The sequence below is a fragment of the Hyperolius riggenbachi genome, chromosome 5 (assembly GCF_040937935.1).
Source record: "Hyperolius riggenbachi isolate aHypRig1 chromosome 5, aHypRig1.pri, whole genome shotgun sequence".
Lineage (NCBI taxonomy): Eukaryota > Metazoa > Chordata > Amphibia > Anura > Hyperoliidae > Hyperolius > Hyperolius riggenbachi.
In genome coordinates, this window is record NC_090650.1 from 226952604 (window position 1) to 226962319 (window position 9716).

Here is a 9716-nt window from a genome sequence, read left to right on the forward strand (position 1 = left end):
TTTGAGGGAACCCAGCAAAAGGTGCAGTGCACCTGTAGACGGAAATTCCTGTCGATAGGTGGAGCTGTGGAGTGCAGAGGAACAGCTCCTCTGCCCTGCCACACACGCCAGACAGGAATTGTACGAAGGGAAGAAACGCAGGGCAAGATAGCCCTGAAAGAGAGAGATCAAAGCGACAGAGGGTATGTGTGTTCACCAAACTAGTCGCCACCCTGCACCGATGAACACACAACCATGAAGATAAAGTGAGAAGGCAATCGCCAGAGATGGCGATTGCTAACAGCGACACAAGACCGAATAAGCACAGATGAGGAATGTATGTATGTCCACCAATCTAGCCGCCAACCTGCGACGGTGGACATACAACAGAAGAAACCAAGTGAGAACGCAATCGCAAGAGAAGCGATTGCGGAAGAGAATGAGCACAGGGACAGAATGTATGTATGTGCCCCAATCTAGTCGCCAACCCGCGACGGTGCACATACAACAGCAGATATGAAGTAGGAACGCAATCGCGAGAGAGGCGATTGCCAGAGGTGACACAAGGCTACAGCAAGGCAGAGCACGAGAGTAGCAAAGGCACAGCAAATCATACAAAGAGAAGATAAGGAAAATAACAAACGCTAACTAAACGCGAACACCGCACTCATTCGCAACAGTGCACGCGTTTATGCGTGGTCCCCGCGTGTTAAGCACAACAGAGACAAACACGCCTAACTAACCACCGACAGACAAACATGAAACAGAGGACGCGAGCGCTTGCTTAACGGTTACCTCACCGAGCCTCCAGCAAGCGTTCATAGCAGACAAGACAGATACACGAAAACAGGAATAAGTGAGAGATACGATCCACTGCTCTTTCCGCCAGAGCGAGTGCGATCCAAGTATAGAAACAGAGCGAGTTGGATCCACTGCTCTTTCCACCAGAGCAAGTGCGATCCAAAGTACAGCAAGAGAGATGGAGATCAGACGGATCCACAGCACTAGCGCAAGGCAAGTGCGATCCAGGCAAGACTGATCAGATGAGATAGCTGGTAGCAACCGCTGCTCTAGCTATACTCCAAGAACAAAGATCAGAACGACTTTCTGTCAACCACCGCTGGGACAGGACAATCGCAACAGACAAACAAAACAGATATGCAATCCTAACTGCACTAGGGAACCTGCCTAGTGCAGTCCCAAGAATTACTCTAGGCTAATCTTCAAACAATGAGCAAGGCTGACACTCCAGGAGTGTTTCACAGAACTAACCCTTATGACCAGCCCAGGTCTGTGATATCACATGGTATATATAGAGCAAGCCTACAAAGGATGTGGCTAGGCAATCTGCATGACAAACGTATGCAAATTCCTCAGCAGCAAGCTGCAAAACTGACAAAAGGTCTCTCTTCCAGAGACCTGCAGAATGCAGACCTGAACAGTGGTCAAAAAGCTGCCTGCCTGCGCAGGCAGCCGAGCGGATCCTCACAGTCATCTACCATTATTATTATCTTAGTAAAACTGCTCTTCACAAGAGTAATTGTATTGTCTCTGGCCATAACTACCTTTTCTATAACTTCTGACTGAACAGGTCAGAGGAATGCATTCTAGCTGTATTTGCTGTCTGACTGTGTATTCATTAGCTGAGTATTATGCTAGGAGATGCAATCAAGGCCAGATTTATACTTTTTGTGCCCCCAGACCAAGGTCGTTGTGGATCCTTCCTAGTGCAGCAGCTCCCCTCCCATTCCAAGTGTATCCCCCTCTTCCATGCGTATCATCCATGTACAGCAGCCCCTTTCTTCCATAAACAGCTCCTTTGAGCATCAGTTTCCCTTTTTCCTGTGTTGCTCCTTATTTTCAGCTCCCCTTTCAAATGTAGCAACCCTTTTATGTCCAGGTTCTGCAGCCCCCCAAGGCCTGGGCCTTTATGGCCTTTCCAAAAATCCCACCCTGGATGGAATTATACATCTTCTTACTCATCGTTTTCAGTTGTTAAAGAGAAACTCCGACCAAGAATTGAACTTTATCCCAATCAGTAGCTGATACTCCCTTTTACATGAGAAATCTATTCCTTTTCACAAACAGACCATCAGGGGGTGCTGTATGGCTGATATTGTGGTGAAACCCGCCCCCCCCCCCCCCCCCCCACAAAGAAATTCTGAGTACGTACTCTTGGCAGTTTCCTGTCTGTGAACCTTGTTGCATTGTGGGAAATAGCTGTTTACAGTTGTTTCCAACTGCCAAAACAGCATGCAGCAGCTACATCACTTGCCAGCAGTAAAAATGTTACCATGTGATACATGTCAGAATATAAATCAGGGATTTAAAAGATTTTACAATGGGCAAACACTGACTAAATCATGTATACATCATTATTGTAAAAATGAAGCACTTTTTATTACATTATTTTCACTGGAGTACCTGGATCACTGTACTTTTCAAAGGCTTCCCCTGCGGTTGGAGTGAGATCATTCTTTCATTTTTAGATCTTGAGCAAGGACTTATTTTCCACCCTTTTAATGAAAAAAAAAATAGCTACTCAGTTTCTTCTGTAAGAGTTTTTTTTCTACAGCAGACAGTCTGGTGGTTCTCTGATCTGTAAAATTGCATATCTCAGTCCATTTTAGCTTACAAATTTCTGCTACTGTGTTTCAATATTTATTCTTTCTGTGTCATCTTTCATCACATTATGTTTTCCATGATTCATAGGCCTTACATTGCTCCTTCCAACACTATAGTGCTTATTACAACATTGGATTTTCCTTTTATCTCTGGGTACCTCAACAACTGTTATCTGTTCAGCTTTAATCTATCAGTATGATTAGCTTTTACAATACTTGCCCTCTGTTCTTACCCCTTAGATTGCAGGGAACCTTCAAACCTGAAAGGCTAATCTCCAGTGTCATTGCGGAGAAAAAGAAGGAAGTAAAAGGAAATGGAGAAAAATATGTGCACCTAAATGCAGAGATTCAGCTAATGTCGCATAAAGGCAAAGAAGCATCATTAAAGTAAAACAAACAAAAAAAAAACAGTGTGTGAACTGTATGTTTGTATACACTGCTCTGAATTCACTAAACTGCCCTGAAGTTAGTTGAAGAGGAACTGTAGAGAAAATAATGTAATTAATAAAATTGCTAATTTTTTACAATATTACTTTATAAATGATTTAGGCAGTGTTTGCCCCTTGTAAAATGTTTCCTCACCCCGATCTACATTCTGACACTTATCACAGTTGGCGACATCTTCAGTCTTCAGTCCTCTTAGGTGCATCTCTGCGGAATGTTTGTTTACTGAGAGTTTTCAAGCCAGTAGAAATAACAACTGGTTTCTCAGAATGCTCGAGGGGTTGGGGGTGGGGGGGGGGGGGGTTCCGCATAGTTAAATAGCCTAGTCCACAGGTGTCAAACTCCAGTCATCAAGGGCCATATCGATGCCAGTGTTTAGGATGGACTGAGAAAAGGGGAAATGTGTTCTACTTGATGTACAACACCTTTCCTGATTCAATCCCACTAATTCATTTGAGCTGTGCCAAAAAATATTATTATTATTGATTTACAAAGAGCCAACCTATTCCATGGCACTGTACAAAGTAAGAAACAGAGAGAATGGTACACACAGAAAATACAGACAATGGTATACACCGATATACAAAATACAGAATCAGTACAAAAAAGAGAATTGGTTATTACTTTGACATTAATATGAATTCCAAGACACAAAAGAGGGAAAGAGAGCCTTGCCCTTGCAAGCTTACAATCTACACACATGTGTGAGGACTTGGCCCTTGAGGACTGGAGTTCGGCATCTCTGGCCTAGGCTAAATATCCCCCAGAGGGCAGGGCCAATAGACAGCAATATATAGATATAGGAAGTGTTTCTGATGCTGAAACCAGAAAAATTACTGTAAAAGTGTGTATCCCGAATCATTTTCTGCATTCTACTATACTGTATGTCACCACATTGGCCTCAATTCACTAAGCTTTATCAAACACTTTATCGAACGTTCGATAATTTGACACATGGGTAAAATCTAATTATGAATTCACTAATGTTATAGATTTATGGAATGTTTTATCAATAACACGTGCAATAAATCTATAACACCTTAGTGAATTCAAAATTAGATTTTACCCATGAAGTAAATTATCAAACGTTGGATAAAGTGTTTGTTAAAGCTTAGTGAATTGAGGCCACTGTCTCCTTAAAGTGTACTCGAAGCGGTTTTATATCTAAAAAAGGGACAAAGAGGCATGTTTCCATCTGAAGGACATGCCTCTGTGCGCCCTGCTTGCCGCTCTTGGTCCCTGCTGAACCCAGCTAGCGCTCCCCCACCCCAAAATCTGCCAACAAGCAGATTGCTGTCAAACAAATGGGGAAGGGGAGTCGCTCTGCAGGAGAAGAATTCCTGCATAACACCACCTTTCCCGCCTATCAGAGCCTTCTAACTGGCTCTCCACTGCCTGCTCCCCTCCTCCCCCCTGCTTTCTTCACGCCAATCAGCACTGTGCTCTCAGAGGAGAGCATAGGTGCTTCTGCAGCGCCATGACTGCAGAGGTCACAAAACTGAAACTTAGGGCTCGTTTCCACCATAGCGAATCCGCATGCGGCGACGAGATGCGGATTCGCTTGGTACACTGAAGTGGCCGGGGCTGTTTCCACATGTGCGGCGGGCCAAATCTGCACGACGGGACCCACCGAATTCACCTGCATCGGGAATCCGTGCGAATCGCCGCTAATGTATTTAATAGTAAAAACGCATGCGTTTTTTACATGCGTTTTTATCCGCGATTCGCGTGCGATTTCGCACCTTTTTCAATGTTATTTTGCCCTGGCAGTGTCATGGTTAATTTCGCATGGCACCCTGCCATGCGAAATCGCACGCAAAATCGTGGGTAAAAACGCATGCTGAAACGCATCCGCATGCGTTTTTACAAGCGTCGGAATGCCGACGAAATCGCGTCGCAACAGTGGAAACGAGCCCTTAAGGATTGCAGGAGATAGGAGTGGCACAGAGAGGCGGTAATGGAAGCTACATGCCACGCCAAACCCCGCCCCCCGGATCAGGTAGCATTTTTTTTTCTTTCAGATCCGGTTCGGGTTCTCTTTAACTATTACTGTAATAGTGTATATACCTAACACATAATTTTACTAAACTTTACTAAAAGAACAACTATAATAATAAAACATATTTGTTAATGATAAACATAATAAATAAGCTAAATAAAGCTATATATACCCTTTAAATGCATATCAAATTGGCATCGAAATGTATCTTAATATCCATGGGCACCAATGCTCGTGTTAGCAAAATAATATTCTCTATTCTAATCATGTTATCCTCTTCTGACAGTTTGACCTCTAATTGCTCTGTCCAGTGCTGCATTTTGTCTCCAGATCTGAACATTTCCTCAGGTATGCATGACATATTTGTACAACAATGTCTGCTCCTCTCTTAGCAACCAATTACTGTCTGTCTCCCGTAAATGGTTTAAACCTGCACAAGTGGCAGCAACGACAGAAGCTGATCGATAGCTACTAAAAGAGGCATGGAAACTGTTTTATAGTCAGATTTAATGCATGAGCTTCATTATTAGCATTTTATCCTGTAGATTCATTACAGGTTAGCCTAGCTTTTAGTCTAATACCAAAACTGCTGGCTATCATCAGCTTTAAATCCTTCTCAATCAGTGTGTTTTAGTTTGTTATGCACACATTTGCCATGCAAGGGAATTTTTTGCTGTAGAAAAATACATATTCTGTATTTTGGCATGTTACTACATAACTGTTTATGTTAAAACATAATGTTCCCTTGTACTGTGCTTGCTGATGCAGAGTGGAAACAGGCAAAGCGATGAGGTTGCACAAAATGGTAACCTTTTTATGCACCAAACAGATCTATTTATAATGATTCCTGAGCCACCTGGGACTGTAGAATCCATTAACATTTATTCTACATTACACTTGTTTTGATTGAATTACAAGCAATTCCCCATATTGAGCATGTTAGGATAAAGAGAGTGCCAATGATGTAATAACATTTTGCTTACAGAGCAACAACCAATGTCTTATACAGGTCTTATCTGTTCTAAAATCATGTATCTGTGAGTTCATATAACACTGTAACAATCAATGAGGCAGCTGCGGCGAACAGCGCCGTCACCGCAGCTGCCTCCGTGCCCCCGCCCGCCTCACCACCCGTGCCTCGGGCGTCTAGCACGCCGAAGACGGGTTTGTCTCTCGCCCACAAAGTCGCATTGACGCGTGCGCTCGCGCACTGTCACGACCTTTATTCCACTAAGAGGCGGCTCAGCTGACTGGAGGGTCGGCTGACATCACGCCATGCGCCCGCCGCTCCTGATTGACCGGGCGTGGGGGGCGTGCCTTAGGGTCTCCTCGGGCTCTTAAGCTTGGAGAATTCATTCATACTTTGTCTGCTGTTGCGATCACTTCGTGTTAGCACTCAGACCTTAGTTAGATCCGGTGTGCTTTGATCCGGGAGGAAACCAGGGATTTCACAAATCCTATCACTGTGTGAAATCCCCAGTTTCTTTCCGGATCAAAGCACACCGGATCTAACTAAGGTCTGAGTGCTAACACGAAGTGATCGCAACAGCAGACAAAGTATGAATGAACTCTCCGAGCTTAAAGAGACTCCGTAACAAAAATTGCATCTTGTTTTTTATCATCCTGCAAGTTCCAAAAGCTATTCTAATGTGTTCTTGCTTACTGCAGCACTTTCTGCTATCACAGTCTCTGTAATAAATCAATGTATCTTTCCCCTGTCAGACTTGTCGGCCTGTGTCTGGAAGGCTGCCAAGTTCTTCAGTGTTGTGGTTCTGCTATGAACTCCCCCTTCCAGGCCCCTATATGCACACTGCCTGTGTATTATTTAGATTAGAGCAGCTTCTCTCTTCTCTCTTATCTTTTACAAGCTGGATAAATCGTCCTCTGAGCTGGCTGGGCTTTCACATACTGAGGAAATTCAGACAAGGGCAAAGCTGTTTGCAGGAAGAAAAGAGCAGCCTGAAACTTCAGTGCATGAGAGATGCAGGGGGAAAGAAACACACAATGATCTCTTGAGATTCAAAAGGAAGGCTGTATACAGCCTGATTGTGTATGGATGTATTTTCTATGTGTGGACATACTGTACATCAACCTACTTCCTGTTTTGGTGGCCATTTTGTTTGTTTATAAACAAACTTTTTAAAACTGTTTTTAACCACTTTTAATGCGGCGGGGAGCGGCGAAATTGTGACAGAGGGTAATAGGAGATGTCCCCTAACGCACTGGTATGTTTACTTTTGTGCGATTTTAACAATACAGATTCTCTTTAAGAGCCCGAGGAGAGCCTGAGACACGCCCCCCCTGCGCCCCGCCAATCAGGAGCAGCTGGCGCATGGCGTGACGTCAGCCGACCCTCCGGTCAGCTGAGCCGCTTCTTAGCGGAATAAAGGTCGTGACGGTGCGCGCGCGCACGCGTCAATGTGACCTTGTGGGCGAGAGACAAACCCGTCCTCGGCGTGCTAGACGCCCGAGGCATGGGTGGTGAGGCGGGCGGGGGCACGGAGGCAGCTGCGGTGACGGCGCTGTTCGCTGCAGCTGCCTCATTGATTGTTACAGTACCCCCCCTTGAGGCGTGGACTCCGGACACGTCCTACAAGGTTTCTTCAGATGTAATCTATGAAATTCTTGTCTCAACTCCTCAGCATGCATTCGATGACCCGGAACCCAAGATCTCTCTTCAGGCCCATACCCCTTCCAATGAACCAGATACTGAACTGAGTTGCGTACCCAGCGTGAATCCAAGATCCGTTCAATCTCATACTCTGGCTCTCCATCAATCACCACAGGGGGGGGGGAGAGGAATCCACATGCACAGCCGGCTTCAACAAAGACACATGAAAAGATTTCACACCTCTCATATTAGATGGCAATGTTACTACATAAGTCACATCATTGATCTTTTTGGAAATGGGATATGGGCCGATAAATCTGGGACCCAACTTAACGGAAGGCTGCTTTAGGGCCAGATGACGCGTTGAGACCCATACCAAGTCTCCTGGTACTAACTCCCATTCTGGTGACTGCTTTTTATCTGCCTGCCTCTTCTGAGTCTGAATAGCTTTTCCCAAATTTCTTTTGACCATGGACCAGATCTCCTTTAATGCACTCTGCCAATCCTCCAGAGCAGGGAAAGGAGAGAATACCACTGGTAATGGAGAGGACTTGGGAGATCTCCCTGAGACCACCTGGAAGGGCGAGAAGCCAGAAGAAGTGTTCCTCAGATTATTGTGCGCAAACTCAGCGAATGGCAAAAACTTTGCCCATTCCTGCTGAGCATAAGCCACATAACACCTCAAGAATTGTTCCAATGACTGATTAATCCTCTCGGTCTGGCCATTGGTCTGTGGGTGGTAGCCCGATGAAAATGACAGATTCATACCCAGGTGGTGACAAAAAGCTCGCCAAAACCTGGACACGAATTAAACTCCCCTATCTGACACTATATCTTCTGGGATGCCATGCAACCGGAAGATGTGTTGAACAAAGAGTTCTGCCAGTTCTTGTGCAGAAGGGAGTCCCTCCAAAGGGATAAAGTGAGCCATCTTGCTGAACCTGTCAACTACCACCCAAATGACTGTCTTCCCTTCAGACATAGGAAGTTCGCCCACAAAGTCCATTGATACGTGAGTCCATGGCTCCTCAGGAATGGGCAAAGGCTGGAGGATGCCAGCTGGAGCCTGTCTAGATGGCTTGCTCCTTGCACAGACCGAGCAGTCCCTCACAAACTCCTTACAGTCTGGGGGTAAAGACGGCCACCATACACATCTGGACAGCAAATCCTGAGTCCTAGCTACTCCTGGATGACCCGCATTCTTGTGAGCATGAAATAACTATAAAATCTGTAACCGTAAGTATAATGGTACAAATAAGACCCCTTCAGGTTTCCCCTCGGGAACCTCTATTTGATATGGTCTCAAAGTATGTGACCAATCCTCCCATGTCTCAGTGGCTGCCACAACTATTTTCTCGGATAGAATATTCTCAGGAGTTTAAGGCAGCAGTGACTCCGGCTCAAAACATCTAGACAGGGCATCCGCTTTAATGTTCTTACTTCCAGGTTTATAAGCTATTATAAATCTGAATCTCGTGAAAAATAGGTACCAACGAGCTTGTCGTGGACTGAGTCTCTTGGCCCCTTCAATATATTCCAAATTTTTATGATCGGTGTAGACGGTAATAACATGTTCTGCACCCTCAAGCCAATGACGCCACTCTTCAAATGCAAGTTAATGGCCAGTAGTTCTCGGTTACCTATGTCATAATTTCTCTTGGCCGGAGATAATTTACGTGAGAAAAAAGCACATGGATGCATTCTACCTTGATACCCAGAGTGTTGTGGCAGGACAGCTCCAACCCCAATTTCGGATGCATCAACCTCCACAAAATAAACGGACAGGTGACATCCACATGTCGTAGAATCGGAACGGAGCAAAACATACTTTTCAAGGTAGAAAAGGCCAAATGTGCTTCCTCTGACCAATTATAGGTGTCTGCCCCCTTTTTGGAAAGATCAGTAAGTGGTTATACTACAGAAGAGAATCCCTTAATGAATTTCCTGTAGTAGTTGGCGAAGCCTAAAAATCTCTGGAGTGCCTTTAAGCCGTCAGGCTGCGGCCACTCCAGGACGGCAGATACCTTCTTGGGGTCCATGGAGAGACCCGAAGTAGAGA